Raw genomic sequence first — 27,800 nt, 5'->3', positions numbered from 1 at the left:
AATAATTTTCAGAAATGACTTCAGGCCTAGCATGGTGTTATCTTTCTCCAGAGAATTATGTCCATTCCCTCCAGGTTCTTAGGAGCATTATCAATTTAGAATTATTTTTCTATGATTCATAAGTTTGGGGGATTTTAAACTCTATTAAAGTCCCTTGAGGGGCATGTCTATTTTCAAGTCCCCATTTCTTTTAGGGTGCACTCTTCAGCATTCCAATCCAAATGATAGGGATTCACTATGCCCTATTTTTCTTTCGTGGATGCTGACTTCCTTGTCATCATCTGAGCCCAAGAAGGCTGTCAACAGCTTGCATTAGCCTCTCAACCACTGCCTCCAAAATTGGGATCAGCCTCCAGGAAAAAGTGGTCCTAAACACCAAATTCAGTTCCTTTAATCTCTGTTTTCTTCTGGAGCTTGGCTCTGCAAGTCTTCACTTAATTTTTAGATCTCTAATGCCTTTATATCATAATTATTCAGGAAGTTCTTTATAACTGAATAGATGCATGTATGCTATGAAAAACAAAGTTTTATTTGAATTTGGATAATTTTCTCTGACAATGACCTTCACAGGATGGCTGTAAACTATCCTGTGTATTGGTTAAGAGCACAGGATTTGGAGCCAGCAAATCTGGTTCAAATCCTTGTTTTGCTTCTATTAGTAGTGTGATTTTTGGCAACTTACTTAAACTTTCTGATTCCCACTTCTCTCACTGGTAAAATGTGAGTGATGATTATAGCTCCTCTGTTGACAAATAGATAAAATAATATTGCAAAATATAATACAGAGTTGGCATCTAGTGTAAGCACCCATCAAATGGCAACTATTCTATTCAATATGAGCTATTTAAATATATAATAGCATCTGCCAAAGATATCTGTTTTAGATTTTAAGTGGCTATAATTATGAGATTTTTTTCTGGTGTTGTATTTCAGAAAAGAACTCTTAAGTCATGTCTTTGGGGTCCTGGCAATGCTTGCTTTGTAATTTTTCCATACCCAAATCTTAGCAATGTTTATGCTGTACAACTCGGGGACCCAGTGGAATAGTTCCTTGCATTCTGGGGTCAATTAAAAACTCCAATTAAGGAAAATTCTGTCTTTCCCTACATGTAGCCTTAAAGTATACCTCCATGCAGAGATGTGTGAGACTCCTGGTTATGTGTCCAAGTTTCCACAATTACCTCAATTGTTTTAATGTCTTTACTAGCTCCCTGTTCACCCACAGGTAAGGCCAAAGGTTTACTAGCAAAAAGTCCCTATGATTACCCTCAAGGCCCCATTGTTATAGCCCTGCTTTAAACCACTTGGCCCTGTTTTGCTTGTCTAGAGACTATCCACTCTTTAGGAGTCTATTCCTGCCAATTCTGCCTCTTGGGCACTTGAAAGCAGGTTCAATTAAACATCAACAACTAGGAGTCTTCATTGACCTCATGCTGCTTAATTCCTAACCTATTCTTGACCCCCAAGTCAAAACCTTGTGAAAAGTCAATAAAAGTAGCAAACAATATTATGTTATTTTTGGAAGACTTTGAAAAACAATGAGAGGGTTTAACAATAGTTAATTATGGCTTAATAGTTGCTAACAAGTATTGAGTGTTTACAATGTAGTAGACAATGTGCACACATGCTCTCATTTGATTCACATAACAAACAAATGAGGTAGGCACTGTCATTATCCCAGTTTTACGGAGGAGGAACTGTGGTTTACAGGGGCAAAGTATTTGACCTGAGGCCACAAATCAGCAACAGGGTTCATGTCAGCCATTCCTGGAGTCTGTGTGCTTTCCATGTAGAATATTAGAACTGAGACATGCAGACTCTCAGTTTATTATGGAGGAAGGTATTGTGAAGTTTTGAAGAGAGGACCAGCAAATTAATAGGTCTGTAGACATTCTACAGAACTGCTCTGTTAGAATGAGGTAGATTATGCTTTTAAAGACTACCCTGATGAGAATAGAGCCTGAGGATCTAACTGAAACAAATAGGTTAGCAAACATCAAAACTGGCACATCAGAACAGGGTGAGAAGAGCCTGGAAGCAAAGGAATATCATCTGGTCATGTAAGTGATGGTAGTTAATAAACAATCCATAAAGGAGGCATTAGTAGGTCTTCTGAAGAAGCTTTTTAGAGAAGCTTACAATTGACAAAATTAAAGGTAACCCTCCTTTAAGTGTCAGTGTAAGCCTGTGAAAAATTAGCTTTATAGGTGCAACTGGATTACTTCAAATCAGAGAGGAAAGTACATGCAAAGGGGTGAGGATGACTTCAAAGTTCTCACTGAGGCAGCTGGATGGGCAATAGTGCCATAAACTAAAAAAGATGGTGGATGAACGATGAGGTGTTGGTCAAATTAATAACAAGCACATGATATTTTGCCACACATTGGGGAAATTCATGTTCAATAGACTGGTGCATCTTGATGAGGTAACCCTTCTCCATATTTACACAACTGGTATCCTCCTATAACATTTTTATTAGCATATTCTGTGACTATCCTAGAGCTTGAGTCTTCATATATTTTCAATTTTGTTGTTTACCACAATGGGATATTGTTTACTAAAGGCTAAGATGGTTGTGAGAGAACCCTCTAAAAGCAGAAACTTGATTTCAAGTGTTTTCTTATCACCTTCATGTAATAGATAGGCTGTCATTTTTCTTTTTCATTTCTCTCTAAAGCCTAAAGTGTTTGCATCAAAATTTTGTAGATGAGGAAATTAAGACATTAAAATGCAGTATCATTCAAGGACGTAGGGGGTAGTTGCAAAATTGAGAGATGGTCATAGCAGAAAAGCAGAGAATGAAGATGAATATAGTAGCAGAATCACCTAACCCAAAGTAGTAAAAACTGAATATGATTCTGGAATAAAAAGCTGCAAGGCTGGGAGGCATGACCCAAGGATGAGAAATTGAGAATATGTCTCTGGAGAGGAGAAGAAAACAAAATGGCTCTTTAATAAATGAAGTTAATGTCTCTCAAAATATGTATTTTCTAAATTGAGCATTTACCAAAATGTGCATTTCCCAAATTGTGAATCTCTTAGAGATTTGTGATTCATATTAGCAATGAAAATCTCTGAGAAGACCAGCAGCAAAGGAAAACTAACTTCACTTAACCCAGATTTGATCAAACTTATTTAACCTTGGAATGCATTTTTCATGGAACATCTACTGCCACCTCCCAGGAAGCTGTGGGAAATATTGAAATAATAAACCAATGTTTAATTTCATGGTTGAGTTAAGAAACCAAGTCTGGTATAAACTAGGAGATCAATAAATGCTTATTTTTGAATTTTTAGAAGTAATTTTCTAATAACAAAATCATTATTTGTTGTCAGCAGTTTTTTCCAAAAAAATGGATTTTTAAAAAGTAGCCATGAGGAGTGACGTCAGCAACGTGGCAGAATGAGCAGTTTTCTTTGTCTCTCCCCCTTTGAACTACAACTAAATGGACATTCACTGATCAACGGAGGATACTCACACAGCACCTCAGTGCCTGAGACCCGAACTGCTATACATTGCAAGGTGGATGGACAATCCCCCAGGGAGGAGGCAGAGATACATGAGAACCCTCCGGCTCCCAGACAGCCTAGTACCTGCGAGTGACTCTCTCCCAGCTGAAGCGCTCATATCAGCACTGTGGCCCTGAGAGTGGGTGCAACTGTGGAAACAAATGACTGCAGTCCAGAGCCAGCTGCTCTTTGGACCAGTGGGAAAATCCACAGTCCCACTGCAGCCCCAGGGAGTGACTCAGACTCAGACTCAGTAGGGAGGCCCTGCCCACCAAGCACAAAAGCTGGTGCAACCTTGGAGCAGATGCAGTGCAGCTGTGAGTCCAGGTGAACAAACCAACAGCTGCCTTAAGTGACCATAGCTCTGCTGTGGCCCTGAAGGGATAAATGAGATCCAGTGGGACTGTGGGAGCTGATGGGGACAACCCTGAACCTAGTGTGATTGCTCCTGGGTCCAAAGGGAAAGTCCATAGTCCCACCGTGGCCCCAGGGAGTAACTTGGGCTCTGTCTCAGTGGGGAGGCCCTGTCCACCAAGCTCAAAGGCTGGTGCAACCTAGGAACAGATGGCAGTGTATCGGCAGCCTGGGTGAAAGTGCCCCTGGCTACCACAAACATCTACAGTAGCACAGCAGCCCTGAAGGAGCAGTACAACTGGCGGGACTGTGGAAGCAGGCAACAGCAGCCCTGAGTCCCTGTGTGATCACTCTCTCGACCAGTGGGAGAGTCCACGGTCCCAGGATGTGGCACAAGCTCAGACTCAGTGGGGAGACCCCAACTAACAAGCACAACAGCTGGTGCAGCCTAGGGCCAGACAGTGGTGGAGCTGCAAGTCTGGGCGAACAAGTTCCTGGCTGCCTTGGAAGCCCATAATACCACTGCAGTCCCTAATAGGGGAGCATGTCTAGGTGGGTATGTGACAGCAAGTGGCAGCAACCCAGAGGCCCCACGTGATTGTTCCCACAGTTGATGGGAGACCCCACATGGCCACTGAGATCCCAAGGAGTGGCCCAGCCTAGGTCAGGGACAGCTGACAGGGATCCTGGTGGGACCAGATTACTCCTGCCCCCTCCCACCAGTGGCAGCAAGTGGAAGCAGTAACCAAACTCTATCTCTATGTGGAGGCACAAATCCACACAATAAAGCAATATGAAAAAATATATTAAATCTCTAGAATAGAAGGAAAATGACAAGTACCCAGAAAACAATCCTGAAGATACAGAAATCTATAACCTAAATGACAAAGAATTCAAAATAGCTATTATTAAAGAACTCAATGAGTTAAAAGAGAATACAGACAGACAACTCAACAAGTTCAGGAGCTACGTCACAAAAGAGCTTGAAACTATAAAGAAGAACCAATCAGAAATGTTGGAGACAAAAAACACAACAGATGAGATAAAGAAAAATCTGGACTCCCTGAAATGTAGGGCTGATAATATGGAGGACAGAATTAGCAGTTTGGAGGATAGGAATATAGAAATGCTTCAGATAGAGGAGAAGAGATAACTAAGACTAAAAAGAAATGAAGAAACTCTCTGAGAAATATCCAACTTAATTATGAAATGGAACATAAGGATTGTGGTACCCCAGAGGGAGAAGAGAAGGAGAATGCAGCAAAACTTGTTCAAAGAAATGATAGCTGAGAACTTCTCAAACCTGGGTGGGGGGAGGGGGCTGGAAATCCATGTGACAGAAGCGAATAGATTGCCAAACTTTATCAATGTAAAAAGAACAACTCCAAGGCATATAGTAGTAAAGCTGGCAAAAGTCAATGACAAAGAAAAAATATTAAGGGCAGCAAGTCAGAAGAAAATAACCTACAAAGGAACCCCTATCAGGCTGTCAGCAGATTTCTCAGCAGAAACCTTAAAGGCTAGGAGAGAGTGAAATGATATATTCAAAATTCCAAAAACAAAATACTCTGTCTAGTGAAAATATCCTTCAAATATGATGGATAAATAAAAACTTTCCCAGATAAACAAAAGTTAAGGGAGTTCATTGCCACAAGATCCCCCCTACAAGAAATCCTCAGGAAGGCCCTCAAACTCACAACACAAAAAGAAAAAAGATGTGACAACAACAACTTAGAAGAGAAAGAGCAAGGGAATGGAACCGGATTAGTCTAAGGAAATAAGAGGCTATCAGAAAATGGATTATCTCATCTATGAGATGTTTTATACAAACCACATGGTGACCACTAAACAAATAATTAGAACAGAGACACAAATTGCAAATAAGGAACATCTAAGAAAACCAGCATAGAAAACTACCTAACTGAATTGGTAGTCTGAAATACATGGGACGAGAAACAAAGGAAATGAAGGAGAATTGGAAAACGAACGATAAAATGGCAGCATTAGGCCCCCACATTTCACTCTAAATGTAAATGGATTGAATTCTCCAATCAAAAGACACAGAGTGGCAGGATGGATTAAAAAACAAGACCTAACAATATGCTGCCTCCAGGAAACACACCTCACCCAAAGACAAACACAGACTCAGAGTGAAGGGATGGGAGACGATACTCCAAGCTAATAGAGAACAAAAGAAAGCAGGTGTTGCCATACTTATATCAGACAAAGTAGACTTCAAGACAAAACAGGTAAAGAGAGACAAAGAGGGGCAGTATATAATGATAAAAGGGACACTCCACCAAGAAGACGTAACACTTATAAATATATATGCACCCAACACAGGATCACCAAAGTACATAAAGCAACTATTGACAAAACGAAAAGGAGATATCAACAACAATACAATAATAGTAGGGGACCTCAACACCCCACTTACATCAATGGATAGATCATCCAGGCAGAAAGTCAACAAGGAATTGTACAATTAAATGAAAAACTACACCAGATGGACTTAACAGATATATGTAGCACACCCCATCCAAAAACAGCAGGTTACACATTATTCTCAAGTACACATGGAACATTCTCAAGGGTAGACCATATATTGGGAAACAAAGCAAGCCTCAATAAATTGAAGAGGATTGAAATAATATCAAGCATCTTTTCTGACCGTAATGCTATGAAACTAGAAATCATTTACAAGAAAAAAACTGGGAAAGGGGCAAAGATGTGGGGATTAAACAACATGCTACTGAACAACGAATGGACCATTGAAGAAATAAAAGAAGAAATCAAATATTATCTGGAGACAAATGAAAATGAAAACACATCATACCAACTCATTTGGGATGCAGCAAAAGTGGTCCTAAGAGGGAAACTCATTGCAATACAGGCTCACCTCAACAAACAAGAAAAATCTCAAATAAGCAATCTCAATCTACACCTAACAGAATTAGAAAAGAAGAACAAACAAAGCCCAAAGTCAGGAGAAGGAGGGAAATAATAAAATTTAGAGCAGAAGTAAGTGAAATTGAAACAAAAAAGACAGCAGAAAGGATCAATGAAACAAAGAGCTGATTCTTTGAGAAAATAAACAAAATTGACAAACCCTTAGCTAGGCTCACTAAGAAAAAAAGAGAGAAGACACAAATAAATAAAATTAGAAATGAAAGAGAAGAAATTACAATGGACACCACAGAAATACAAAAGATTATAAGAGAATACTATGAGAAACTATATGCCAACAAATTGGACAACCTAGAAGAAATGGATAAATTCTTAGACTCTCACAACCTCCCAAAACTGAATCAAGAAGAAATAGAGAATCTTAAGAGGCCAATCACAAGTAAAGAGATTGAAACAGTAATCAAAACCTCCCCAAAAATAGAAGCGCAGGACAAGACGGCTTCTTCGGAGAATTCTACCAAATAGTCAAAGAAGATTTAATACCCATTCTTCACAAACTGTTCCAGAAAATTGAGGAAGATGGAGCACTTCCTAAAACATTCTATGAGGCCAACATCAGCCTGTTCCCAAAAACAGACAAGGACAACACAAAGAAGGAAAACTACAGGCCAATATCACTGATGAACATAGGTGCAAAAATCCTCAACAAAATATTGGGAAACTGAATACAGCAATACATTAAAAAGAACATACACCATAATCAAATGGGATTTATACCAGGGACACAGGGGTGGTTCAACATCTGCAAGTCAATCAATGTGATACACCACATTAACAAAATGAGGAATAAAAACCACATGATCATCTCAATAGATGCAGAGAAAGCATTTGACAAGATCCAACATCTATTTATGATAAAAACTCTCAATAAAATGGGTATAGAAGGAAAGTACCCCAACATAATAAAGGCCATACATGACAAACCCACAGCCAACCTCATACTCAATGGAGAAAAACTGAAAGCCAACCCTCTGAGAACAAGAACAAGACAAGAGTGCCCACTCTCACCACTCTTATTCAAGATAGTACTGGAGGTTTTGGCGAGAGAAATTAGGCAAAAAAAAAAAAAAAGAAGAAGAAGAAGTAAAAGGAATCCAAATAGGCAATGAAGAAGTGAAACTTTCACTGCTTGCAGATGACATGATGTCATATACAGAAAACCCTAAAAAATCCATCAGAAAGCTACTAGAAATAATCAACAATTACAGCAAAGTTGCAGGATACAAAATCAACTTACATAAATCAGTTTCATTTCTATAATAACAAACAGAAAGAGAACTCGAGAACACAATTCCATTCACAATTGCAACAAAAAGAATAAAATATCATGGAATAAATTTAACGAAGGAAGTGAAAGACCTATACAATGAAAACTACAAGACTTTCCTGAAAGAAATTGATGACGACATAAAGAGATGGAAAGATGTTCCATGCACATGGATTGGAAGAACAAACCTAGTTAAAATGTCCATAGCAAACTAAAACTAAAGCAAACTACAGATTCAATGCAATCTCAATCAGAATCCCAATGACATTCTTCACAGAAATAGAACAAAGACTCCTAAAATTCATATGGGGCAACAAAAGACCCCTAATTGCTAAAGCAATCCTGAGAAAAAAGAACAAAGCTGGAGGCATCACAATCCAACTTCAAAACATACTACAAAGCTACAGTAATCAAAACAGCATGGTACTGGTACAAAAACAGGTGCACAGATCAATGGAACAGAATTGAAAGCCCAGAAATAAAACCACACATCTATGGATAGCTAATCTTCAACAAAGGAGCTGAGAACATATAACGGAGAAAGGAAAGTCTCTTCAACAAATGGTGTTGGGAAAACTGGACAGCCACATGTAAAAGAATGAAAATAGACCATTCTTTTATGCCATTCACAAAAACAAATTCAAAATGGATCAGAGACTTGAAGGTAAGACCTGAACCCATCAGACTTCTAGAAGAAAATACAGGCAGTACATGCTTTGACTCAGTCTTATAAGGATCTTTTCAGACACGGTGTCTTCTTGGACAAGGGAGACAATAGAAAGAATAAACAAGAAGGACTTTATCAGACTAAAGAGCTTCTACAAGGTAAGGGAAAACAGGATTGAAATGAAAAGACAACCCATGAACTGGGAAAAAATATTTGCAAATCTAATATCCAACAAAGGGTTAATCTCCATAATATATAAAGAACTCACAAACTCAATGACAAAAAAATCCAACAACCCAATCAAAAAATGGGCAGGGGATATGAACAGATATGTCTCCAAAGAAGATATACGGATGGCCAATAGGCACATGAAAAGATGCTCATCATCACTGATCATCAGGGAAATACAAATCAAAACTACACTAAGATATCACCTCACATCCATTAGAATGGCTATAATAACCAAGACAAAAAATAACAAATGTTGGAGAGATTGTGGAGAAAAAGGAACACTTACACACTGCTGGTGGGAATACAAACTGGTGTAGCCACTATGGAAAACAGTACGGTGATTTCTCAAAAAATTAAAAATAGAAATATCATATGAGCCAGCCATCCCACTAGTGGGTATCTACCCAAAGAACTTGAAATCAGCAATTCAAAGAGCCTTATGCACCCCTACGTCATTGAAGCATTATTCACAATAGCTAAGACGTGGAAGCAACCTAAGTGGTCATCGACTGATGACTGGATAAGGAAGACATAGTATGTATATATAAACACTGTGGAATACTACTCAGCATAAATAATGACAAAATCATCCCATTTACAGCAACATGGAAGGACCTTGAGGGTATCACATTAAGACAAATGGAGAAAGACGAACACTATATGACTCCACTCATATGTGGAAGATAAAAAAACACATGGACAAAGAGAACAGATTAGTGGTTACCAGGGGGCAGGGGGGAGAGGGATGGGCACAAAGGGTAAAGGAGCACACCTATAAGATGACTGACAAATAGTAATGTACAACTGAAATTTAACAGTGCTGTAAACTATCATAACCTCAAAAAAAAAAAAGAGCCATGACCTTCAGAATCAGGCAAAACTTTAAAATTAGGAAGAATGTGGCTTTCTTAACATCTACTAAAAATAATTAAAAATTTTCCACCATCTCATAGCTTGCCCGATCCAGGGGTAAATTATTCCCTCTAGTCCCACAGCACACAGTTCCTCTGAAACTGTTAATTCTGCTTAGATGCCTTCTGAGTGTGAGTGAAATTTAATTGTCTCATTTTCTTTAATAGCAGAGAATAGATTAATTGCTTAAGAGAAAAGGATGGCTTGTTACATGGGTGGAGAGGTGCAGAGTCCCTGGTGTGCTGCTGAAGATAGGACCACTAAGGTTGAAGCTATAAAGCACACAAAAGTGTTTACTTACAAGAAAGATAGAGTTAATTATTCTTATAACACTATTTTTCAATTTGTATTGGAATTTATTTGGTTTTGTGAAATGAGAATAAAGGTGTTCATCAGGCAAACTGCAGTACAAATTTTGGCTTCATCACTTACTAGCCATTTAACCATAGGAACATCTTTGAGCTTCAGTTTCCTCTTCGTAAAATGAAATTAATAGAGTAGCAGAATAAAGCCTTCCTCATTTTAGCCTTTAGAAACCTTCAGGATGATTGCTGTTCACCATCATGCTACCCTAAAGCAAAGCTTCCTGGCAGACACACCCCACTCCATCCCACTCCCAGTTCTAAAGGAGAGAGATCCAGCTGGAAAATAGACCTACTAACAATAAACACATGAAATACAGTCACTTAATCCTTTTCTCTTAAATGGAAATGCAAAACTAGGGATCACCAGGCAGACAAGGAGATCTGCAGCGTGAAAAGAAAGACCAAAGGAAACAGAAACTGACCTAGAAAAAAAAGACAATTAGGGACCAGAAGACAACATTAAAAGCATTCTAATTAATATGCCAGGGGAATTTTAGAGAAAACACTATATCCTTAAAATTAGAACAAAATGCTAAGAAAAAGAAACAATGAGAGAATAAAAGAGAGTGCTTGCAGATTTAAAAAAATAATATTGATTGGAAAAATTTTTTTTACTTACAGAAGGACCAGAAAATAAATCCCAAAACTCTCTCTACTCTCTTAGATTATAAGGGGAAAAAGACAAAGAAATTGGAAACTATGAGAAAGAAGATGAGTAGAGAACAGAAGCTCAGTCCAGGAGGTTTCACACACAGGGTTGGAGATGAACAAATTATCAGAAAAATACTTGAAGAGAAAATTTCCAATGTTGAAGGACAAAATTCTTCAGAATTAAAAGAGCTTCTGGAGTCCCCAGTATAGTTAATGAAAGGAGAGCCACACCTGAACACGTCTTTGGTGTGTCGGAGTACCAAGATAAAGAGAAACTTCTAATGGCTTCTATACCCAGCCAAATATCAATCAAGTATGAGGGCAGAATAATGATATTTTCAGACAGAAAGATCTCAGAAAGTTTATCTCCCATACATCCCTTCCTTTAAAGGTATTTGAAGATATATCCAGAAAAACAAGAGTAGATTGAGAAGGAGATTGTACGGTGTAGGAATCTGTGATTCCAATCCACACTCTGACAGCAGTGGAAAAAAAATTGCAACATGGCGATTGCACAGCAGGCTTAGAGGACAACCAGTAGAGACTGGAGCAGACGGGTGGTGGGGAGATCAGGATGGAGGTTTCCAGGAGAAAAGGAGGACTTCATAGAAAAGACGGTCTTGGGGAAAATTAATCACAAGGGAAAATAATGCAAGAAAAATAACAGCATCAATTGGAAGTGCCAGGGATCAGCGGGAGGGTGGAGGAACGTATAGTAAAGCTGAATGCAGAGTAAAAGCATAATTCATATATGAAGCAAACTAAAATGTGGCAATGTTGAAGGATAAAAACAAAGAGAGGGAAATTCTATTGAACCTTGGTGCTGAGAACATTGTCTCTTGATTGGCCAAGGGGTCATGATGTTAGACTTGTTAAAAAGAACGTTCTCCTAACACGTGATTTGATCCACCTGTGGGTGAATCATGGCGACTTTGTTGCAACTTCAGGACAAAATGTAAAGTAAATGTTTATCTGACAAAGTGGGGCACGGAAGGTGGAGAAAAAGGCAGAGGCACCAATAACGTTATCTTTTAAAGTGAGGAATCAGGAGATACAATATTATCAAAAGTTAATGAAATGAGAAATACAGATATAATATAATACTTTAAATTACAAATATAAGCACAGGAAGAACAAAAATAATAATATAAATGTCAGACCCTGGGAATGTCCAGGATTCTGAGAGGAGAGAGGTGGGAGTACTGGGCTAAATCCTTAGCTTTCATACTGGGGAGTCTATAAATAATAACCTTGATTGATAATTTTAAAAAACAGAGTTATAAGCATCTTGTCTATGTGGAGGCAAGAGTAGAAGAATTGAAATGGAAACATTCTCTTAAAATGGGGACTCATTTTAATGTCTGTCTCATTTGTTCAGCTTTGCACCTCTAGTGCCTGGAATGGTGCCTGGCACCGCTGCTTGATAAAGGGTAAATGAAAAGAAGTTGACTCTTGGAAATGGTGCTGGGAGTAGGGAGGGGAATGGCTAGGGCTGCATCTTCCCAACGTTGAATGGTTACTGGATGAAGGTATTATTTTGGTGGTTTCCTTGGGAAGTGACAAGTAAGATGAGACCTGGAGGATGCATAAGCCAGGAGAGGGAAGAGAGCGTTCCAGGCTGAGGAAATGCATGTGAAGACTTCAGGTAGAAAGAAGATCCAGGTGGCTGGGGCACAGTAGGGTGTGGAGGAACGCTCGTTTGAACCTGGGAAGTAGGCAGGGGCACGTCTATGAGGACCATGCAGGCCACATTAGGGATGCTGGCAAATAACTCAAGAAATGCCACATGAAGCCCATGACTTGTCTGTATTTCATTATCACCAGTGAGGCTGGGTACTCCCGGCTCCGTGCATGTGCCTGGGACCAGAACTTCCAAATAGCTCTGTTCTTGGCCTATCAGGAGAGGACTGAACTTTTGGATTTGATTGTTAGTATCTAATAATTTTGAGCTACCAAAGGAGAAGAAAATGCTACCTCTTGGATAACTGAGTAGAATGCGGTCAACTTACTGCAGACACTGCGTGCTTATTGGATAAGTTGAATGAGATGTGCTGAGAATGCCGGGGAAATGGCTGGCTTTCCTCATCACCAAGGTATTGGTGCTTGTCAGGGAGTTGTGACAGTGTTTTCAAAGGGAGGCAGTGAAACATTATCAGGGCAATTTAGGCATCGATCAGGGGCAAAGCATGTTCTATTTACGAAGCCAGAGGAGTGTTTCCTGGGCTCTCAGGAGCTTGGGGCCGGGCCAGATGCCAATGATAATTGTAAAGATACGGGCTCTACCCTGAAGAAGTGCCTATTCTTAGAAGACAGAGATAGATGTGGATGAACACAGATCCAGATTCTCATGGAGCACAAATGCTGCCTGGGGATTAGGCTCGGTGCTCTGGGAAGCTGAATGAACTCTTCCAACCCACTAGGGTCCTTGTTAGTGCATCGAAGCGGTAATTTACTCAATGACAAGAGTTCATGTCGTTTTCTAAGGCACTTAACTGACTCCCAGGATGTTGGTTGCACACCAGGGGAATCCGGCTCACTAATCTTTAACACTTGTCATAATTATTTTTCCTTCAATAGTACTATTTTCCCCCTGAGAAACTCAAAATTATTACATAAGAAATGTAGAAATATGTGTGCGATATTTTTTAATAAAATGTAGTCAGTGGCCCCAGGGAATTTTTGTAGCAAAAGCCTTTCAAATCAACTATATTTTCACATTTCTGGTTCTAATAATTGAATATCTTATTTCTATATTTATTTAAGTTCTTTCAAAAATGAAAAGGTGGAGTTGTGTTGACACACTTGGAAAGGAGAGCATTATTAATTAAAGTTGTTTAAAGTCTTAGATGAAAACAGTGTTGATGCATATAAATTTGCTCCAATCAGCTGTCAGGCTGCTCTGTGAGGTTACAGGAGCATCACTGGCACTCTGGGCGCTGGCACAGCAGTGCACCATCCGTCATCGCTAGGAGGTAGGTCTGCAATCACAATTCATCCAGTCGGAGAAAAAGTAAGTGATGCGTCCAGGTGTTTAGTGCCCATGACTCAGCTGTTTAGAAAATCCAGGATTAGTGACCCAAATTTGTCACGTTTTAATCAGAATGTTCAGTCCTGATCCCTCCCTCTGTCACTTCAGCTAGGCTCTTGTCGTTTACTTTTGAGTCTCATCTGATTCTAACACGGTTGCTGTGATGTGGGTGGGGCAATGGGAGTGGTTATTTCCCTTCCATAGTTAAGGAACACCAGGTTCAGAAAGGTTGAGGACACTTGCCCAACCAGGGTCACACAGCTGCTTGGTGGTACAGCCAGAACCAGGCTGGGGGTCTTTTAATTCTTTGTGGACAGTTTTTGCTGACTCTGATCCCAGACCCTACTTTGCCTGACCTCTGAGCTTCAGCCATTCCTCCACACCCCCACTACACAAATGCTTTGAATGTCTAAATAAACAAGGCCTGAGGAGAGCAGCCCCAGGGAGGTTCCTGCTCCCAACTAGATGCTGATGAGTTACCCAGGGGCACGGAAAACTCAGGATGGCTTACAACTCCTGCAGGAGTTGGCATTAGTCAGAGAACAATTATTCATGGAGCAGGTAGATTGTGGACCCTCTCTTGCTAACTCCCTTTCTCAGCTGGGGCTCCTTTATAACAAGTATGAACAATACCACCCTAGCTCTCTCTCTCTCTCTCTCTCCCTCCTCCTCTAACCCATTCTCACCGGAAAACTCTCAAGAGGCTTCTGATGTTTTTAGTGGTTGGTTAAGGATGACCAGAGTGACCCACTCAAGGAAGGTTAATTTCAGAGTTCAAGCAATGCCTTTTCTGAGCCTACCTCTTCCAACCCACGCCCCTGGAGATTCATAACTGTCAGTTATTGTTATTTGGCCCAGAGGATGCTTTGAATGCAGAGTATTGTGATCTGTTTGCCCAAGTCAATCTCATATTCTTAGATTTATTCACTGCGACACCAGAAGGCAAAATTGGAAACAAGGGTCAAAATTACAGAGAGGCTGAATTTGCTTTGAACAGAAGGACTTTCAAGTAATTGAAACTCTTTGGAAAAAGAATGGCCATATCAAGGGGCGTGAGCTTTCTGTTGCCAGAGGTAGTTAAACAGAATCGATGACCACTTAATCAAAATGTGTTGGAAAAGGAGAGTATGGTTAAAATAGATGACCTCTAAGGTCTCAACGCTGAGATACTTAATTTGTTTATCCTTTCCATGGACACATTTCTGGAGTACAGAGAGAAGGAATTGGGTCAGAGGTCAGAGTTCAGGGTCAATGGTCAGGCACCGTCAGTCCATCTGTCGCCTTTGCTAACCCCAAGCTGTCTGTTCACTAAATCCAGCCAGGAGTGTGCGGGCTGTGGCACGGAAGACAGCCACCGGGCAGAATACATAGCCAATGGGTCTGAGTCCCCCTGATTTCAGTTTCATTGTCACCATTGACAAACTTAGCAGCAGCCACCACTTAACTAAACCAGAGGATCTATTTTGATGAGATTCTGAAACAGGAATCTCTAACTATTTTTTTCCTCCTAGAATCATAGGAAAATGTGGCAGGGATATCATCATATCATTTGAATGTGTACCCACTTGCCAATTATCTGGATTGATGCTTCCTGATATAAACAATCCCTAAACATAAAATCTAAATCATGTATTTGACTCTTTATTCAAGACAAAAAAAGATGGGCTATTTAAGCAAAATCAGCCTAGCAGTTTTCCTGGCAAATGTGCTACAACTAAGTACATATATATATAAAACAGTCCACATTATGAGCACGTAATGGTCAGGCCATTCCAATGGGCAATTTTCTCTCCGGGAAACCAACAGGGCCTGCACTCCATGCATGCTCTTTTCCAGGTTACTCAGAGCCATTTAGAAAATTACTATTGTTATTCACAAAATGCTTCACCAATCTGAGAAATTAACCCTCTTTTCAACATGTCTAATTTACTTGTTCTTCAAGTAATAGGCATATTAAAGTTGATGTGGTTCCAGTGTCTAAATAATAAAAAATAGCTGCTTTTTACTGAGTGCTTAGTAGTTTCCAGGTACTCTGAACACATTACACACAACCTCATTAAATCCTCACAACAACCCAGATGATTATTATCCCTATTTTAACTGAAGAGTAAACTGAGACTCAGAAAAGTAATTTGCCCACGGTTATATAGCTTCTAGGGCCTGGTGCATAGAAAGTGCTGGATGAGTGATCATTAATATTCTTTTATACAAGGGGGCACAGCTGAGATTTGAGTCAAGGTCTAGCACTCATCAAAGCCTTTCCACTCGGCTTCCATGTGGTTCTGCCTCATACAACTTGCACTGTGCATGAGAAGGAGGAGTGTCATGGCCAAGTGTCACTGGCAGGAATCCTTGTTTTAAGGGAGGCATACTGTATATATCACACTTCCAGTAGCTCCCTATTAGTTACAAGCATGTGGTACACAAAACAGAATGATTAAGATAGTAGTGTCCCAACTTGGGTGGGATGCACAAAGAAGTTTTGAGAAGCTCGCTGATACATTCAGGGTTAATGGAATTTATGGCTGGATTCTCAGGTTGCGGATGTCATCCTTCCTAAAACTGATGTACCCAAGCCTGCTCTGTGGGCAAGGCTCCACGCCAGCTCTCCATTCCCACCTCTCCTGCACCACAGATTTCTGCCACACCGTACATTCCCCTCACCCGGGCCTGTCCTATGCACATGCATAAGAGACACCCACACTGAAGGGTGCAGACTTTGGGGCCCAGGGCTTGGTGAGATGCTGGTGCCTTTGTGAGAATTAGAGAAAAGGTGTCTCTTCCTCCAGGCAAATGGAGTGTGGGCTGGGTGTTAGTCTTTACTCGCACACTCAGCAGTGTGCCCCCGTGCAGATCACTGCCTGCACAAATCTTACTACAGTGCTTGGGGCATTCGTTGCCCCAGAAATAAAGCCCATGCATCAAAGGGACAGGTTCAAATACTGACTTCCAGAAAGACTCAGAGTACAAAGTTTTCTGGAGTTCTTTTAGGAGTTTTGTGAGCAAAACCATTTCATGCCGTGCAGGGTGATGAGATCACTGGGCTGCCTCACAACTTCCTCGAGCACGCGCTCCCTCATGGGACAACCCAACTGAGGCACCATCAATACCACCAAAATCTTGGTTGAGATGGCAGAAGGGCATTTGCCCTTTGAAAAGATTAACCACTCACTCTATTTCTAAACAGAACAAAGATTGAGCATCTCCTAAAGGACAAAAACATAATTGCAGGCCAGGCAACAATAAAGATTGAATAACAGACTCATAAAATTAATGGCCAGAAATTCCACAGCAACATTTTCAGCCCAGAGTTTCTCCGACTCCAGGTTGTAAATATGCCATTTGAAAAACAAAATGATGGACTCGACATCCCAGTTCCCAACACCCCTGTTCCTTTAAGAACAGGGCGACCTAGTGCTTCTGTGAGACTCAGACCCCATGGACATACTTATCTTTTTCACTAAACCGAGGAAGTGCTGGTTCAGTGTGCCACAGGGTGCTGTCTCGGCCCCTAATCGACTCTAAGGACTATGATCATCAGGTTAGTCTTGTTAATATGGTATAAATGCAGTCTTCCTGGGAGAGGCTGCATTTTAAAATAGATTTCTCAAGAATTCAAGCTCCTGTAGCACTCGTCTTCATTATATTTATGAGTCAATGGGAGAAGAAAACAGAGAGGGCTGCTTCGGAAGTGGAGTGACACTTGACCCCCAGGGAATGAGAGAAGGAAGGGATGAAATAATGAATGAACTTTTACAAGTTCCAGCTGTATGTCGTGCATGGCATTAGGAGATAATCATAATATTAAAAGCCAATGGTCGGTGAGCACCTATTATATGCTAGACACTGTTCTAAGAGAGCTACATATACTTACTTTTGGAATCCACCTGGCATCCCCTTTTATAGAACTGAGTAGCTTTCCTGCCACCACACACTTGGTAGAATTTTTCTTCCATCAACTTTTGTATTTTTTTCTTTTCTGAATGTATTTGACAGAGCTCTTTATATATTAAAGATGGTATGTGCTCATTATATATTGAAGTATTTTTCCAAGTTTGCTGTTCGTCTTTTCATTTTTGTGTGTGTGATGTTTTTGACAGTCAAGCCTATCCTTATTTACATCCACACTTCATTTATTTAGTACCAGGCTTACAAAAACCTTTCTCATCCTCAGATTATTTTATTTTTACCAAAATTTTCTCTAGTAATTTTCGAGTTTTATTATAACACGTTAAAATCTTTCTGGAACTTATTTTGGTTTAACGTACTAGGTATGCATCTAATTTTATTCTCTTCCACACCACCCCCCAACAGTTAGAAACTATCCCAATATCATTTACTGAAATTTACTCATCCAGTCATTCATTTGTTAAACAAATATTTATCCAGAACCTACACCGAGGAGGCATTTTTCTAGGTCCTGGGGATATATTACATTCTAATGGGAAGAGGCAGATAAGGGCAAGTAGACACATACTGTATGAAGTGGTGTTAAATGCAATGCATGAGGAGCACCGGAATGCCTATTTTACACAAGGCGTCAGGGAAAGTCTCTCTAAAATGGTGACATTTGGGTAGAGACCTGAAGGAAGTGAGAGATGACCCTGCACCCAGGGAAGGGCAGTTCAGGCTGAGCTAACAGCAGGTGCTGAGCTGTGAGATGGGGTTATGCTTGGTGTGTTCAAAGAATGCCGAAGAGGCCACTCTAGCTGAAACTGTACCACAAATTAGGGGAGAGGGCACTAGAAGAAGTCAGAGAGGTGGCAGGAGTCAGACTGTGTAGGACTGACAGGTCATGGTAAAGACTTTGGATTTTGGCACTGGGTGAGTGAGTGAGAGATGGGCCGTAGCAATATCCCACGTGCTCTTTTGCAATGTGATATTGCCATGCCCCCATCAGAAGATAGAGTCTATCTCTCTATTTCTTTGAATCTGATCAGGTCTGGTGACTATTTTAGCCAATAAAATATGGCAGAAAGGATGCTATGCTAGTTTGGGGAATAGCCCTTAGCTAGTCTGGCAGCTGCTTCTTAGAAGATAATCATAATGGAAAAACTGCAAACACCCCAAGATTGCCATTCTGTGAGAAGCCCAAGCCACGTGGAGGGCCCTGGAGGATGAGATGCCACATGGTGAGAGAGAGAAGCCAAGAAGCCCCACGGGGCCAGCACGTGAGTGAAGATGCCATCTTGGAAGGGTATCCTCCAGCCCAGCCAACACCAAACTGCCCAAATGCCTGACCCATGGTATCTTCAGCAAAATGGAAAGGTTGTTTTAAGCCACCATGCTTTTGGGTAGTTGGTTACACAGCTCTAGATAACCGGAACAGTGAGGTAGGAAGCCGTTGGAGGGTTCTGAGCAGTCGTATGATTTGACTTAAGTCTTATAAGAATTTCTCTGGGTCTGTGCTGAGAACAGGATGAAAAAGGGAGCGTGTGGAAAGGAGATGAGTTTGCAGAGCAGATAAGACAGCAGGGAGGTAGAAGCAGAAGGGGTGAGAAGTGACTCAATTCTGGATATATTTCAAAGGTCATATGGGTGGGATTTGCTAGTGGATTAGATGTGGGATGTGAAAGAAAGGAGTGAAGGATGGCTTCAGTGTGCTGGGCTGACACTGGAAGAATGAAGGGGACTTTTACTGACGTGAAGAAACTGCAGGAGGGGCAGGGCTGGAGTTAGGGAGAGCAGGAATTCTATTTTGGACATGTTAAGATTGTGAGGCTGAACACACATTCAAGTGGAGACACTGAGTGTGGTTGGACAGCTGGGTGTCTAGTCAGAAAAATGGTCAGGGCTGGGTGATGTAAGTTTGGGCATCGCTGGTGTTTGACTGGTCATATTGGATCAGGTCACCTGGGAAGTGAGTATAGACAGAGCAGAGAGGTTGGAGTGCTGAGCCCTGGGCATTCCACCATTTAGAGATGGGGAAGATTGGAAAAAGAGACCAAGAAGGAGCGTCCAGTGAGATAGGAAGAGAAATAAGAGAATGATGTTCTGGAGGCAGAGGAGTAGGTGTTTCAACAAGGAAGGAGTAAATAACTTGTCAAAAATGCTGAAGAACCAAGTCAGATGAGGACTGACCATTCTTGATATTACTGTCCTCATTCTTGGTATTACTGTTTCGAAGGTGTTTTTATCCTCTACTCCATTTGCATATGTGTGAACGTGTGTGGGTGCGTACTTTCTCTTCTCTCCCATTGATCTGTCTATCCATCTGGAACTACACGACCACTGAAACTTTCATACTTGACAAGGCAAGCACCATGTCCACCTCCACCTTTTCTTCTTTTTTTCAAAAATTTTTACTTTTATCTAAAATTCATCAGAATTTTAGATTGGAATTTTATCAAGGCCCCTTCCTCCCCACAAGCATTGGAAATTTTATTTTATACATTTTTTGCTTACAAATTATTTTGGTGAGAGTTAGTATTGAGTCTGCTTATCTAGTCTCCTCATGGTATGTGTTTCCGTTTCTAAGTTTTACATCCCTAAGTAGATTCTTTTTCATACAGGTCTTCAGTGTTTTCTCTTAAGTTCTTTTCTAGGTATTTAAATTTCAATGGCTTCTGTGAATTATGGCTATTTTTGCTTTATGAAATCTATTTATTTTTGTATGTTGAATTTGCTTATTATTTCTAATGGTTTTATAGGTGCTATAAACAGATGTCAACTTCCTTGTTATTTTCATGGGCATGAGGCCTTACAGCTATATAATCACTTAGCCAATGTATAAGGCTGTCCTAAATTCTGCTGATAAAATCATTCCTAGTTTGGAGACGGGATTTAATATGCCAGTATTTCATAGTGTTCCCCAAAGAACTCCATAATTTCTAGGTGCTCTGGGAATGATTGTAGACACACGTCTCAAATTGTCCCAGATAGTCCCAATTTCAAATATTTTTCCCTCTCGTAACCCATGAGTCAGACCATATGTCCTTTGATCTTTGCTTCAAAAAATATTGTCATGGTATTCAGAAATAGGGACAGCCCAGGCAAAGTTATAACATATGGGATGTTTTCCTCTGAGTCCATGACTTTGCTCTCAGCATTCTTCCTGGTAATGTGTGCCTGGAGCACACACATGTGTGTGCATGCACACACACACACACACACACACTAGTGTCCTGGAGGAAAGGGATTTCTTTCAAATAATACCACATGTGTTGCTGCTGTGCAGCCGGGTCTCGGGATCACGCTAAGGCTGGCTGGTTAGAGCTAGGCAGCCTGGGTTTGAACCCCGCATCTACCTGTATGCCCTCAGACACGTCACTTAGCCTCTTAGAGCCTCTGCTCTCCACGTGCAAAAGAAGTGTATGATATCTATGTTGCAGGGCTGGCAGTAAGAAAATAACTATAAAATGCTCACAGAGGTAGGAGCTGGGGAGACAGTACCCATTACTATGATTTAGAAGGAGGGTCCATGTTATTGCTCAGGTCCTTAGGAAAATTCCTCGGTCACATACCCCACTCCCAGCTGTAGAAGCAAAGCGACCACAGTGAGAACGCAGGAAGCAGTGGGTTCTCAGTGTCCTAATTCTCTCTTTTGTACACTTATCTATATGAACAAACCACCAATGGCTATCTCTCCCATTTGTCACAAACCAGCCTTCGCTCAGAGACTGCCGTGCAGTGAACAGATATTTGTCACTTTTGCCGTCACGTTCCAACCATCCGCTTCCTATTACCACTCCAGTCTGCATTTTGGGGATGCCACACTGTGCGTAGCTTTGGCAAGTAGGGGCTGCAGTCAAATGGCTGGATCTGACCTTTCCCTGGGGACAAGCACGTGACCTAGATGCAGTTCAGCCCTCTCTCCCTTCTCTCCAGGATTCTGTATTTCACATAAGTGATGCCCCAACGTGGGGACAATGGAGGCCACATCTGTGACAGTGGTGGCTGTATTATGTGGCCCACACTGCCCTTGTTTCTATTACTGTTACTCTGAATAACGTTCTTACTGGTCCTGGCTGCCTGGGCTTCAGAACCCCTCTCTCGCTGCTCAACTTTAAGCCTGGTCAGCCCCCAATATTGTTACAAAAGGTTGCTTTTCAGTTCAACAGAACCCAATTTTGTTTCTCTCTCTTGCAACAGGAATACTTGCAAACAGGATATAGCCAGATTCTGAGAGGAAAATAAGGAAAGGAGGCTCATCTCACTTAAGAAGAATTCCCTCCTTCTGTGGTCAACATCCAGGGCTTAGGAGAAAGGTGAAATCTTAAAACACGTCACTGAGTGGGTCATGATGGCTGAGTTGAAGTCATGCAGCATCACATTAGAGAGGATTTAGGGACAGAATGCCTTCAGTTTTCAAATTTATCATCAAAAGGTACAGGAGGATGGAGGGGTGGAAGAGGGGTAGCAAATATCAACTCACACAATTATCAACTCAGACACAAACTCTTTGCATGCTTTTAGGAGAACTTGAAACAATTTCTTTTTTTAGGATGGGGAAAAGTAAGTGCTCTCTTTGCCCTTTCTCTCTTCGTTATCCATTGTCTCAGCATTGCTCCTTGGCCCTGAGAAAGCTGCCACAAAGCATTTTACTAGTTATCTGATTGTCATGCTACTTAACATGTTCCGTGGTCTGCTGGCTGATGGTAGTTTAAGCAGGATCTAATTGGTAACATATTGTCGATTGAATTAAGTGCCATATGATAGAGATTTAAACCATGGTAATTTTTCCATAAAGAAAAATCTGTCAACAGGCTACAGCGGAGGAACAGCAATAAATCAAATTGTCATGTTTATTCGTTATTGCAGGAGTCTCGTCTTGTTTTCATTATAACCCCCCATTTTTAGCACCAATAAAAGCTATAAAGAGGAATATTTGTGCAAGGGCCTTTTTAATAGGTTTATATTTGTAGACAAATACCTGCTTGCATTTTAATCCTGAGAAAAATGGTGCTACTTCACTTTAAAAGCAACATGTATTTTGGTTATTTTCTGGATGAGGGATAGCATCTTTAGTTTTTTTGCAAAGCTGTGTTTTAAAACATTCGGAATCAACACACTTGTGATCCAAGAAAAGCCAACAAAAACAAAAATGAAAGTGCCATTTGCTTATCAGATTTGCAGAAATTAGAAGAACTCACAGAATGATTGCAGTCCAAAATCTGTAGAACAGTCAATGCAGTCTGATTTATAATATCAAAAACAGCAGAAATAAATAATTTTCCATATATGGGAATAAGTAAACAAATTATGGAATATCAGTACCAGAGAATGCAAAGTAGCCATTTGAAAGAAGAACTTAAATCATACTAATGACGTCATTAAGAACCACCATCATTTGCATTTTTCCTTTCCTTTCTTTTTTTTTGTGAGGAAGATTGGCCCTGAGCTAACATCTGTACCAGTCTTCCTCTATTTTGTTTATGGGACACTGCCAGAGTGTGGTTTGGTGAGTGGTGTGTAGGTCCATGCCCAGGAACCCAACCCAGGAACCCAACTCGGGAACCCCAGGCTGCTGAAGCTGAGTGCGTGAACTCAATCACCACACCACCGGGCCAGACCCCCTTTTCTTTTAAATTGCCTTCACTGAAAGTCACTTTGAACATTTTTTTCTTACATGAATCAGAAATAATATAATATCATTTTACGTATGTACCCTCACTGGAATCTCCTAAAACCCTATGAATGATGTAGGACAGGTTATTATGCCCCCATTACAGATAAAGAAACTGAAGCATGGAAGATAAAGTGATTTATTGAAGGAGTCCCATAGCTGTCAACCTCTGGAGGCAGGATGCAAGCCCCAGCGTTCTTCCTCTGAACTGTTATGTAAAATAAAGGGTCTACAAATTGGAGACCAGTACCCAGCTGCTCACCATAACTTTGACTCTCAGTGTGACCTTGAACTTGTTTCTTCATTCTCTTGGACACGGCTTCCTCATCAGTCACATTTCATTACCACTTGATTTGGATTGTAAAGGCAATGAGTGGGGGCTAGATCCCAACTCTGCCATCTCCTAACTCTGCACTCTTAGGCCAGCTATCAGCTGTCTTCTAAAATAGACACAATTGCAAGGAATTTGATGCAATAATCTGATGGAAGACATGTAACATGTGAGCACAAGCTTCACACGTGAGAGGCACTGAACATACACCATTTACTATCATTTGGACGCCACGGTTACATGTATCTACTTTCCGGGTTGCTGTGCACATGGACATGCAAGATGTGTACAAGCTCACGTAACCGAGTCCACTGAGCTCAGCCTGCTCCTCTCGTGAGCGGGACTCGTGGGGAGAGGCTCCTGTGCTCCTTTGCCAGCCTCCTGCTCCCCACACCTCTGCAGGGTGAGGACTGCACGTGGTGGTGCCATGGCTCCCACCTCTTATGTGTCTCCTTCTGTGCTCACTTACATACACCTCTTCCCACCTTCAATCTTTCCTACCCTCTTACCATTTCCCTTCAAGCCTGACAGCTAATTGCCGAAAAGCTGGTGATAATGATAACAATAATAATAAAGGCCACTAACACTTACTGAGCCTTCTCAATGTGCCAGGCACTCCTCTAAGCACTTTGCACGTATGAGCCCATCTAATCCTTAGTGAAGAGGCAGACACTATTATTGTACTACTTTACAGATACCACAACCCTGATGCTGAGAGGTGGAGTGACTTGCCCAAAGTCACAGGAAGTGTTAGAGTTGGAAATTGAATCCAGAAGTCTAGCGAATGAGCAATGTATATTTTTCCCCATCTTCTAATGCAAAATAAATAATGCAAAATAAATAAAAATATGCATGACACAACCAAACACCAAATGCAGGTGATGCCCAGAGCAAGGTAACCGCCGTCGACAGAAACACAACCAAAACCGTAGAACGCCTTGTGCTCCTCTTACTTTCACTGTGCTCGTCTCACCCCAGCAGCGAGACGGGAAACCTTGACAGCCCTCAGGAAAGGAAGGTACTCTTCTTCAATTTTGCTCCAAGGGCCAAATGCTTTTGGCAAAAGCAGAGACCATAATTTTTTAAAAACCTGATTATTTAGCGTATACACTCAAGACTCAAAGGCCGAGTTTTCTGCCACTTCTTTGCTGACATGGGTATCAGTTAACATTTGGCCTTTAGCGATTCGTGTTGCAATATCAGGTCCTAGACTACCTGATGGTCCCCGTCTCGTGGAATTTTCACCCCTTTGAATAAAAGCGGTTATGAAATGCATATCTAAACATGATTTCCCTTTTATATTTGTAAGACTTGAATAGCAAAGAATTCACATATTAGGAAAAAAGTCCTTTGTCACACCATTAGTTCTCTGGTTTCAAAAATATTGTCACTATTGCTATTTTGTACTATATGATATGTATGTTTACATGTATATATGTATGTGTGCATGTTTGTGTATACATGTAATGTGCCATGTATATGTGCATGATGTATGTGCACATGTGCATATGTACACACACATGCATACATAACATGTTGTTCAAGGAATACGAATAGGCTTGTCAGCCCCTGATGGTGAGGAGGTCATGCGTTCTGAGTTATTTCTGCAGGAGCAGTGGCGTCCTGCACCCAGGCCTCTGTGAGCTCGCTCCCCCGGGCCATGCACTGGGGCCCCATCTGCAACTATATCATGGGTTCTTTGTTTGAGGTGCAGCTAACGGCCTAAATGAGACTCAGAAACACTTTCCATAAGGCCCATAGGCCCAGTTACTGACGTAAATGTGTGTGAACACGTTCACACCTAGGTTGTGTATTCTTTGCATGCTACACCCATATGAATTCTGGGACCTATTTTGACCACGTTCCAAGTCAGCCTCCTCAATCTGTCCAGCTGCTCACCTGAGGCTGAATTATCTCTATGGGGCAGATTGGGAGGGCTCCCTGCCGCCCAGCCCTGAGGAGCATGAGCTGGGCTTCCCCAAGTCCCTCCCTGAAGGGTACAAAGTAAGGGTCACTTCTTTTTTAGCTAGGGCAGCCCAGAGGACCCAGGCCCCGTCTGGCTTGATCTTACCTCTCAGCTCACACGCTCGCTCCTCTTCTTTCTCTCTCAAGTAATTCGTTCAGCTTCTTTCTTCTGAGGCTGAGTGTATGGCTGTCTTCTCACTGGCAAGCTTTCTGAATGGCACTTTCTGTATAAACAGGAAGAGCGTGTGTGGTCGCGACTGAAGTGTGCAGGTGTTGATAGAGGATGTGAAAGTGTGGAGGCGAGGGGACTAAACCAGCCAACGACGTTTCCCCACCAGACACCCAACCGGCCTCCTCCCACCCACCGCAGGGCAAGTTCTACCAGAAGGCTGGAGGCAGGAGCCTGGGCCCCACTCCGGGGACCACCTGACACAAACCAGAAGAATGCGGTCGTGGAGGCCGACGGGAGAAGTTCTTTATTGCTCTACCTCTGCCTAACTCTATGCAGACTCCTTAAAAGAATCCCAGGAGCGTTTTGAAACTCCTTAAATATATTCTTGTCATTGGGTATGCTGACTTAGATGGGCTACTTAACTTGCCTGAAACTCTGCTGATTCCTTCCAACTATCTAGATATCCCAGAGACCAGAACCAAAAGCCTGATCCTGCCTCCAGACCGTAATAGGTCTTCTAGAACTTTCTAGGACAGAGATGCACTGGGAGAGGAGAAAGAGCACCAGATCAAGGAATCAGATAACCAGGGACCTTACCAATGGACACTTTTTCAGGTCCTGTCTTATTTGTCCCCCTCTAGTGTTTGACACCAGTGAGCACTTCTTTCCTTCCGGAACTTCCCCTGGGCCCCCAAGACTCCACATTCTCCTGGTTTTGGTCAGGTGATTTCACTCATGGTCAGGCTTCCATTCCTCCGCCAACATCTAAATTTTTGTCCTTCTCCAGGGCTCCGTTCTCAGTCTAGTGGTTCCTGTTCTCCATGGATGGCCTCTCCCGCTCTCTACATGCTGCTTCCCAAGCCCGTATCCACATATTCACTAGTCTCTGCTGATCTTCCAGGACATCCTCCAGGCACTCAGGACCGACTGGTCAAAATAAAACGCTGGTCTTTGACTCCCTGCCACATCGCTTCCATGTGGCCTGTGAAATCCTTCCTGCCTTGTTCCTAAATTCCTCCTCTTGCTTTGCCCTTGGCTAATATGGCTTCTTCAAGTTTGACCCTCAGTTGTCCTCGTCCAAACAAGGCCATCCTTCGGTATCCTCAGGCTGGATTCACTTCCAGACATGTCTAGAAACTATCCCACCCAATCCTATGCCAATCACTGGGAATTATCCAAGTACTGGCCGCATCAGGCCCCAGCAAGGGGAAAAGCTTTCTTTCTCTTACATCTAAACCAGAAATGGGGAGTCTTCCTGCCTTCTTCTCCTTCCCCCATACACCTCGACCTTTAATCATCAAGCCTTGTCAATCCTACCTCTTAAACCACGCCTCGCATCCCTTCTGTTTTCTCCTTTCCCACAGCCAGGCCCTTACTCGAGGCCTGTCATCACTGCCCTAGTCTCTAAATGGGCATGTGCACCCAAGGCCTGCAAGAAAATTCCCTGAGGTGTGGGAAGAAAAGGCTTGAATATCTACTCATGCTTACCTGTTTATTCATTTTTATTGAAGTAATATTCACAGAACATAAAATTAACCATTAACTGTTCTGAAATGCACAATGCAGTGGCACTGAATATATTCACAGTGTCGCGCAAGCACCTCCTCCATCCAGTCCCAAGACTCACATTTACTTTTATGTCATATTTTTAGTGTTTACTTTTTGTGTACATTTTAAGGCATGTGAAGTATGAATACAGTTATCCTGTGATGCTTTGTGAATAGTCACACCTCTACTGGGAACATGTTGTGAAGACTTCCTAACCGAGGAGGGTGCACGATCAGAAATGTGGACACGTGGTCTCCAAACTTATCT

At 41.6% G+C, this 27,800-nt stretch overlaps 1 protein-coding gene across 5 annotated transcripts in view; it reads right to left on the bottom strand.

The window, feature by feature from the left end:
• The window catches only part of AFF3 (ALF transcription elongation factor 3), a 573,659-nt gene extending 547,602 nt beyond the window's left edge, over window positions 1-26,057 (bottom strand). For all 5 annotated transcript variants that reach the window (XM_070573486.1, XM_070573489.1, XM_070573490.1 and 2 more), the window contains exon 1: window positions 25,920-26,057. The gene's annotated coding sequence lies outside the window, so the exon portion shown is untranslated. The remainder of the gene's footprint in view (window positions 1-25,919) is intronic.
• Between the last annotated feature and the right edge of the window lie 1,743 nt (window positions 26,058-27,800).

The sequence above is a fragment of the Equus przewalskii genome, chromosome 14 (genome assembly GCF_037783145.1).
Source record: "Equus przewalskii isolate Varuska chromosome 14, EquPr2, whole genome shotgun sequence".
NCBI classification, from domain to species: Eukaryota; Metazoa; Chordata; class Mammalia; order Perissodactyla; family Equidae; genus Equus; species Equus przewalskii.
This window is presented reverse-complemented; position numbering and strand designations above follow the sequence as displayed.